Source organism: Notolabrus celidotus, chromosome 21 (assembly GCF_009762535.1).
Source record: "Notolabrus celidotus isolate fNotCel1 chromosome 21, fNotCel1.pri, whole genome shotgun sequence".
Lineage (NCBI taxonomy): Eukaryota > Metazoa > Chordata > Actinopteri > Labriformes > Labridae > Notolabrus > Notolabrus celidotus.
In genome coordinates this window covers 10,341,333-10,351,247 of record NC_048292.1, presented here as the reverse complement: position 1 = coordinate 10,351,247, position 9,915 = coordinate 10,341,333, and the positions used below count along the sequence as shown (strand labels likewise).

At 39.9% G+C, this 9,915-nt stretch overlaps 1 long non-coding RNA gene across 1 annotated transcript in view; it reads right to left on the bottom strand.

Moving 5' to 3' along the window:
• Positions 1-148: 148 nt before the first annotated feature.
• LOC117804693 overlaps positions 149-9,915 on the bottom strand; it is a 233,533-nt gene continuing 223,766 nt past the window's right edge. Inside the window, exon 5 of the long non-coding RNA XR_004629221.1 lies at positions 149-322. This is a non-coding gene — a long non-coding RNA (uncharacterized LOC117804693). The remainder of the gene's footprint in view (positions 323-9,915) is intronic.

The window sequence follows — 9,915 nt, the reverse complement described above, 5'->3', positions numbered from 1 at the left end:
GTCCTTCAGCTGGTCTGAATATAGTCACTGTGCTTCGGCTACAGCTGCTGCTGCTGCTCGCACTCAGACGGGGACACAGCGTCCCTACAACACGGAGATAAAGTACAGTACTGAAAAGTCGAAGCAGGTTGGTGCAGTGACGGACTGTTTTATTTGTCTCGCTGAATTATCCGGCACACAGAACATTTCACATGAGAAAGCCGGGCATGATGAATGGCTGTCAGAGGCAGAGTGACATAGTGGATTTATCAAGCAGGGCGTAGCACTCATACATCAGGCCAGCCTTCAGCACCATGGACAGAGGCTTTTAGAGCCGGGCTATCTGTCAAAGACAAAGGGAGTTAAAATATGACAGTGTGCTCCTCAGGTAATGTTCAGGTCAGGTGGGGTTTGCCTCTCCGGAAACACAGGTACAAATTTAGATGCGCAAATGTAGCCAAATGTGTACACAGAAAAGCATGCAGGTACATGCATACACGTTACGTCAAGGCCAACTGCTAACACAGAGAGACTCATTTGTTGAGGACATAGACAAGCCCCCTCACATACAACAAGAACACACACTGAAGCACTACATCAACCAACCTGTCATACCCAGAGGTGTTTTGCCGCTTTAGTCTTCCAGAGTCTGCAGGCTTGAAGAAATGCAACATGACAGCCTGAAAAGCCACTAAATGAGATCACCGACCAAACATGTTCTCTAAGATTAAAGCAGCTCCTGGATATTAGCCATATTGTGTGCCTTAATTTTTTCTTCTTTTTTTTTTCACAGCTCATGACTAGATTACATACTTGAGTGAATAAGCTGAATGTTATCTGCAAACTCATCTCTCCTGCTGTCTATCCCAATCTCGCACATTTCAACAATCGCTCTCTGTTCTCTCCCTTCCTCCCTCTTGTGCTGTTGTCACTCTTCCTCCACTGGCAGGCATGGGAGTTTGCACTAAATTTTTTACTTTAAAGAAACCTTTATTAGAGGAGGGAAAAAAAACTCTTTGGATTCAACTTAAATCCCACATGAAAAGAACCAGTGAGCTGTCAGCCTCTAATCCACAGTGAGGAAGGGGGAAATTATGTTTCTCGCTGAATCTTCAAATATTTAAAATATTTAAATCACCTTGTTCTATAAAAAAGCCATCTGCTCTGAGTAGATATTAAAGCACGCTCTGTGAAGCTTTAAAAATGGATGTTCCTACTGGTTACATATTTTAATTTTGCAGGGATCACTGACAGGCAGACTGAAATTTGGTGGTGCCCTCTACCAGTTGGAGGTGCTGGTGCAAAGGTGGATTTATTTATTTATTTTAATAACACGAGGAATCTTGAAGTATTTTTTAACATTATTAGATGAGAAATATATAAAATATACAAATTTAGGAACCTGTTTAACCCTCCTGTTATGTTGCGGGTCAAATTGACACTTTTTAAAGTCTATTTTAGGCAATATATGCCTTCCAAACCAGCTAAATGCAGCATTAAAATCTGGGCAGCATGTGACAGAAGAGGAATCGTGATAATTTATCAACATCACTTCATAAAAATAAAAAAATTTCAAAATGTAAAATAAAATAAACAAAAATCTGTCATGTAAAACTATTGTATTTATATTTAGGCCTACATTAAAAACATGTTTTAACATTAATTTGAATGAAAAACGAGTGAGTTACCCTCATTGAACAATGATCTGTGAGAATTAAAGAACACCAATGAACTAAATCTTGATTTAAATGGTTAGTAATGGAGTTAAAAATTAGATTTAAAAAAATGTGTATTGGGATTTTTTAGATAATCGAATATGCCTTGGATCAAACTGACCCAGGAACATTATTGCTGTTCCATAGAAATGAACATAACAGGAGGGTTAAATGACACAGTATCACTCAGTTGCTTTAGTCATAGTTTTATAACAGTGTGCGTATAAGAGAAAGCACTACCACAGAGACCTAGAACAAAAAGAACGGTGCTATTTTAACACCCTATTAGGTTTTTTTTTTTGCAAATACCTGATATCTAAATTAATCTTACTCAGAAAAAAAGGCTGATTTCATAGGAAATGGACCCTTTTTAAAAGCTGCAATAAAAATATTTAATCACCCTTCTGTCTGAGATAGTATAGAAAGTGGTATAGCACTGCAAGGGCGGCAGAAAACAAACAATGTTCAGGCTGCTGCAGGCACTTTTATATGTTTGAATTATCAGCTTATTAAAGTTACAAACTTCCACGTAGGTCAGCCAGCGTAGCTACAGGCAGCCACACTGCAACAAGGAGTAAAATGTCAACATGCATTTACAATCCGGCACTATGTTTAATGCCATTGCTTGCTTTTAAGAGGCCTTTGTGGCCAGCTATTGCTGAGTTAACTGGATGACCTATGGATTGTAATAACAAAGCAGTGATTGCTTTCATGACAGGATAAAAAAAAAGATTTCCCTCTTGGAGTCAGACTGAGGAGAAATGCTCATTATTAACACGTTATTAATTATACTGCAAGAGATGTTTTGTTAATGAAATGCCCTTTGCTGCAGTGGTGTAAGCTGTTCTGTTTGCCCCGTCTCGTGATGTGTTTACGTTGCAGCCGATGTCACTCCCGATGACAGGTGAAGTTTTCACACGCACCATGTCTCACCAGTGATGCACAATTTTCCCAGCGCATCGCTATTCTGAACATGCATTGCCTTGTATTTCCTGAAAAGTAGAGACAGAGTGTCGCAGCAGATTTGGTACGGCTCGTCAAAGAGCAGACCAGTCGGAAGCCATTTGTGTGTGTGTGTTTCTGCTCCGTTTGGCCTCTTCCTGTCTCCATTTCCATTCCCATCACTCCCAAGGCATCTCTAACGTACGGCTAAATAATTACTTGCTCTCACCCTCCCTCCCCTCGGTTTCAGTGGTGCACGCACATCCACATGGCAAATCCATTAGACAGGGAAACTGCCTGACCAAAGCACAGCTGCTATTAGTGTCTTCCATGTTGGACTAACCTAGTGTGCACTCGACAGAGTGTTGGAGGAAAATCGTTGAATTCAAAACTTGCATGACATCATTGAGACTTTGAATATGAAGAATGAATTACTCTAATGCAAGTAACCTAACATATTGATGCATTTAGGTTCATAAGTCTTGTGTCGGCTACAGTGAAACCCAACCAGGATTAAATATCACGCCACAGAGGGCTTTTTCGCTAATTGGAAGCCCCATTCTCAAATAGATGATTGGTTTCCTGGGCGACTGATTGATTGCTGCCTCCCTTTGTCTCACTGCTGTTTCCTCCATGAGGTAGGCATGCAGCCTACACATGCCTGGGTCAGATCAATGCAGAGACTAATGAGTTATCCACATGCATGTGCTCACATTATTAGTGGATTGGGATTGGAAAGGAAAATGTGGTTGGAGGTTGGAGCGACAAACAAGCTTACATTAAAGGAAAAAGAGGAAGCTGCCTTTCTAAACAGGTCTCATAAGGCTTTGTCAACCTTGTGGCACTGATGCACCATCGCTCCCATCAGAATCATTAGCGCTACAAGGCCATCAGTATTCCAGGCAGCATACATTAATCATCAGTGAACATTAAAGCCTTGTTGTAAAATGGTAGAAGAGCCACCTACTGTTATAGTCCTCATATAAGTCCTACCTTTTTACTGCAGGCTGGTTCATGTAGAGCCTCGCTCAGATCCATCTGTAAAAAGACCCGCTGCAGACTCCATTAAGCAGATGGCAGTCTGAAGAAGAGCTAGTTAATAGTTGCTCATCACAGCTGAGCTTTGAGGTAATGTAGACCAGTCTCTAGGACTTTTTTTTAATTGGGATAATTAGTGCCGAAAATTTGCAAAGCATACATAAATGCTTATTTACATACTGGTAATCAATCACCGACCACATTGATGTAGCATCTGCCTCAGCTGTCACATTTTGGCGCAGCAAGAGAGAGTTGGAGTGGAGAAATGAAAAATGAGTGGGAATTCTGAAGCTTTAAGTTGTTCAAGGTTGTAAGGGAGTGTTTAGAAAAGATTACAAAAACCTACGAGGAACTACTTCAGACGAAAAAAAACATCTGTGTTTTGGTTTCTCACTGATGCCATTTCAGTGCCATTTTCCTTCCACTTGCTTTTTTTGTTTTCTTACCAGACCTCCAATCTTTGCAGCAATAACAGTGCCTTAAAATGCTACTTTTTAGGAAGAAGAAAACTAAATTAAGCAATTTGATTGTGATAAACGAAACAGCAGATTGCATGCAACAGCGTGATAGGAAAAAAGAAAAGCAAACATCAATGCTGCTCAGACACAGTAAAAGACAAAAAGGCACAATTTTCTTTTTTGAATTGCTGGAACATCTAGCAGGTTTTCTGTGTCTGCTGAAATGTTGCTGAGCTGATAACAAAGAATAAGAGAATCAAAGAGGAGGTAAGGTTAGCCCACGCTACAGGATTTTTAAAATCTTAACATGCCGAGTTTGTGAGTGACCCCACGCATGACAAGAAATAATGTCAGCTATAACAGAGTTGTTTTTAAAGTGCGTAATGTACAAAAATATGGCCAACATAGAACACTACTCACTAAGAGATTCCTTCACCAACAAGGGTCCAGACTCTCAAAACTGGAAATCTTGCTGAATTTATTACGGTCAAACGTGACTTCTGGGGCGCTGGTGTCCTGGTGGTCTAAGCGCACCACATACAGAAGCTACAGTCCTGGTCGCAGAGTTCATCAGATGGACTCCCGGCAACAACCATGTACTGCATGTCTTTCCCCGCTCTCTACTCCCCACATTTCCTGTCTCTCTTCAGCTGTCTTATCAAATAAAGGCAAAAAAGACCAAACATATAACTTAAAAAAAAGACCCCCCAAAAAGATGTTTGATCCTCCTTGGGTTCCTCCGGCACTAGCAAACACAGCAGATCAGGGACAGTGACATCACTCTGAAAATACTTTCAGATAATAATTATAACCAAAATCTGGCTTTTTTTTAAACTTTTGTCTGAGAGGGGGAATCAGGCCTAAACTGAATCTCTTGTAATGTGTACGTCGCTTCAGTTCAAGCAAAATTACAACATCACAATTTCACACGCACTCTTTAAAGTTTGTGTCAACAAGCTGTGTTTTTTGGCAGCAGGAATGGATGGGCCTCGCGCTCCATCTTTGGCATGACTGATCTGAACTAACATGATGTAAGTCAGCTGAAATACATACTGTTTAACTTTAATCCAACCTGGTTCTTCCAAATGTTCAGGGTTTAATTTATTTATCCCAGAAAAAATAAATAAGTACAGAAAAACAGTGTGTTCCTCTTCCAAAATGAGGGCAACATGAGGCTATCACCACTTTTAACATTTTCACGTCGTTATTCTTAGAGTCTAAAGAAAACAAGAGGTAGTCTTTAACAAAGATATAGTATAAAATAAAAAAATAATTAATCTGATGTAAATCATATCTACAATCTATAAATGTTACCCACTGATAGACCTAACTTTATCTCTTTAGAGTACAGTGTATTATTATTATTATAGGGGCGGCTGTGGCTCAGTGGGTAGAGTCAGTCTTCTATCAATCGGAAGGTTGGCAGTTCGATCCCAGCTCCGGCAGTCACATGCCGAAGCGTCCTTGAGCAAGACACTGAAACCCGAATTGCTCCCTCTGTTGTTCAGAGGTGTGTGAATGTGAACGAGTGAGATTAGCTTACACTGATGGTCCCTTACTACATAGCAGCCTCTACCATCAATGAGTGAATGGGTATGAATGGGTTAATGTGACGATTAGTGTAAAAGCGTTTGAGTGGTCAGAAAGACTAGAAAAGCGCTATATAAGTACAAGTCCATTTACCATTTACCATTATTGTAATGTTTGTGCATTTGTTTGATAAGATAAGATAAGATATCCTTTATTCGTCCCACAATGGGGAAATTTAAGTGTTACAGCAGCAAAGTAGACAGTGCAAAAGAGTATAAAGCAAACAAGAGCATATAAAAAACAATTATTAAAAAGTTATTAGCAATTAAAATTAAAGAGGTAAAAATAAGCATATCTTACATATACACAACTAAATAAGTAAATTTACAAATATTTACAAAACCAATGACGCCGCGAAAATGTGCAAAGACTTGTAGCCTAGGTATAAACAATGTACAGAACAGAACTGAGAAGATGGGTAGAAAGACGTATTGCACATGTAAGAAGAGAAGGAAGAACTGGATTGGGGAAATATGGCACTTGAGTCCGTGCTGTATTAACAAAATTGGACTGATTCTTTGTAAGACATTTTGTTCCTTTATTCTGAAATATTATTACCCATGTATGTCCTGATTTTGCTCTCCATAGAATATACAGGAGAAAAATGAATTGAAACTTTTACTTGACCCTTTTAACATCTCCTCATTGCTCACGTCACAATACTATTCTGCTCTTTTTAATCTCTAAAAGTCAAAAAAAAAAAAAAAAAAAAGAGTCAGTTATTCAAGCTGCATTCTAGCATCAAAGACTTTCTCAAGGCTCCAGAGATTTTGTGTACTGTATGAATGAGGCAGCAAGGAGGTCTGTGGCCTAAATAAAATGGCTCTGTGTGTCTCTTTCATCATATCGGGCGGCCTCGTTCTTTGATGTAATGATGGCAGCGTCGGGCGGAGACAGGGGTGGATTTTATTAGATGGGGGTCGAGGCTCATGAGGGCCATTGAGCGGAGGAACACATCAGTGCGGATAAAGTGCTGTACTTCTCCCCCTCATATGCTTCAAATTGCTGCGCATACCTGTTCGCTGTGGCTGTGGCTGTGTTGTGAGCATATTTATACATGCAAGTCATCATTTTTTCCCCCCCTTGCAATAACCCTAAAGTGAGGAGAAGATGTCTTTGTATGCATTGTCTTTCTTGTTTACATCATTTTTTTTAACAACTCGCTTCTGAGATGAGCACACGAAGGGCTGCCTTGGACCATCAATCATCCTCCTTACCCCCACTGGTATGCGCTCTGTGTGGTTGCTTACACTGGAGCAGCAGTAAGGTTATAGAAAGCAACCATATTCCTTCAGTTCATTACACGCTTCCCTGGAAACAAGAACAACAATAACTAGAGACCCATGCTTGATCTTCATTATCTTTTTGATAGATTCCTCTGTTTTCTTCCTCGGCGCTTTCTTGGTTGATATTTTCATCTTTGCTCTTCTCTCCAGTCTGTTTCTTCTCATCTCCATATAAGAAAATCCAGCGATTTAGATGAGATCACGCCAAAACAGAATGACTGCTTTATATTGATGATAATAGTGTTTTACATAAATTATCTATCAGGGTTATTTGCAATTGAAATGAAGGGAGCAGGGTAGTAAACAGAGCAGCAATCTGTTCTCTTCCACAATGTATGCATCTGGAGTGATAGTGATGTTTCCTCTGACTGAAAGCTGCTCATCCATGAAATAAAAGAAACTGAGCGACCAATTAAACTGCATTATGTTAATGGTGGAATTAGAAGCAGACAGTGGAATACCATCACATTCATGACTGTCCCAATAACGCATTGTTCTCCCTTGAGACCCTGTTGAAACATTCTTCTCTCACTGGGGAATGAAAGGCTATAGCACATAGTTTTGTCAGGGTCGGCTGCTGACTGGAGAGAAACGTGTCAAGTAGAAAGGCAGAAAAGCAAATAAGGACAACTAAAAAGCCCTCTATTTATGTTCTGTGTGCACGACAGGGAGCAAGTTTGTTCCATCTGTAAGCCTCGTCTCGTTTCTATCAAAAGAGAAAGCTCCTCTCAGTCCTCTGAAGTGTGTCCAGAAGAACATGGGTGATAACGAGTTCCCTGGCTTGAATCTCTTGGAGTCCTGCGAGCCATTACCGAGGAAGACTCTTCGCTGCGTCTCGATTCTATGAAACGACTACTTTTGTCTCCATGGCTTTTTTCGCTTTGGAGAAAGGAGACGCTCCCAGCCGAGTCCTCCTCCTCTCCATTGGTCCTCAAACAGAGGGTGTAAAAAACTGAGCAAGTGCCAGAGGAGCGTTTGGATAAGTGTGAGAAGAATGCGAGTGGGGGTTGTTGGGCCTGACTGGAATCAAAGAGGAACTGAGGTAATGAAGGAGATTCAATCAAAGGAATGGGACGGCTCTTTGAACAAAGAGGTCTTAAGCCTGAAGCAGTCAAGAGACGGAGAGAGATAGTCGGAGATAACTCAACCAAAGCAACACTCTTAGAAACCCAGATGAGAGGATCTTTGGTTGAGGTTTATCTAGACCCACATCCTTTCAATGTAGCGAGCTGATCAGCACAATTTATTAATCATACTTAGCTGCTAACATCTGGGTACTTTAAGACTCTAAACATTTCTTACAATAAAAAACTTAAATATATGGTAGGATTGTTGTTTTCTAACACTCCTCAGAGATGTGATTCTTCTGGATAAATCAGGATTATTTTGGGATGTGAAGAGGTGACCCACATTACTCATGAATATCTGTAAAAATGTTTTTAAGAAAAGAGGGTAAGAAGATGGCAAGGGATGTCCTGATTGCGATCTCAACAACAGGATTAGAGATGATCTGGGCATGTTTGAACTGATCAAGAGTTCTGTCATTTGAGACCATCATCTTACTCTGATCATTGCATCAGCTGTCGAGAAATGAGCACAATTGTGGCAGAACACAAACTTACGAGTAAGTTAGCATTAGCAAGTGTGGCTAAAATGTCAGGTGTATGGAAGTATTTTAAACTTGAGAGCGAAACAGTCAAACAGCTCTTTTAATGTATGCAATATGTTAATTTAGAGATAAACTCAGGGTACTTGTGCTGAAAGAAAGGATGAGTACTCAGTGAAGAAACCCACCCTACAATGCCCTTTACTCATACATTTAGTAGCCTACCCCCATGGCTCCTGATGTCCCCCAAAGCCTGAGATAGAAAGGACAGATGGGCAGCGAGGGCCAGCTCATCACTGGGGTTATCAAGTGGGCTCCTCCCTTTGCTGATGTTTCATTTAGTTAGGCTCACAAGTAGAACATCCCAATTTAATAACCCAGCCCATATAGTACTGGGTGTATTCCATATAGTATACAATTCAATACTACTGTTACAGGCTGTCCTGTGTTTGGTGTATGTTTCATCTTTTTCCAGAAGTATCAGACCAGGACTCGGTATCGGCAGATACTCAATCTAAAGAAATCCCATCAATAACAGGGGTCAAAAGGGTGATCCATCTAACCTTTGACACCTTGATTCTGCAACACCACAGCAAAACAACATGCGAGTAGGAAGAAGCAAATATTGCTCAAGGAGTGGGAGTGGGAAGTGGTGTTGCATGCGTGCCTATGCAAATAACCCCCTTCATTAGCCAATACAGAAGCCAATACAAAAGCCAATACAGAAGCCAATTCAAATCTCCTCATAGAGGGTATGTTTTTCCCAGTAGGTGGGCTAAAGAAACAAAGCAGAAGCTGAGGCAAGGAAAATGTGTTTTCATCATAAAGGATCTTTAAAAAAAACAGTATCGGTGCAATGAAAACAGATGCTGAGTAGATAAAATCCCAAAACAAAGAAATGTCCTTCTTTAAAAGTATTTCACATGTATTCATTTGTTGTTTTGCAGTGGTTCTGAAACATATATGTGCTCTCACCGTACAGAAATCTTTGGAAATAAATACAGTTTGCACAACCCTTGGAAAGCTAAATTACAGTAAGTTTTAGAGTTTTAATTCCTGATGTAACACAAAAAATACTGAAACATTAATGTTGTTGCCCAAAAAATTAACTCATATGAGGCTTATTAGTTATTCCATATAAACACTGGAAAAAGGTATTTTAAATGATGTATCCTCTTACAGGAATGGAAAATAGGTTTTGAAACATAATTTCTTTGAATGTGAAATAAAAAATAATAATGATTAAAACACAAAAACACAACAAATAGTTGAAAACAAAGTCAGAAATTACAAATCTGACC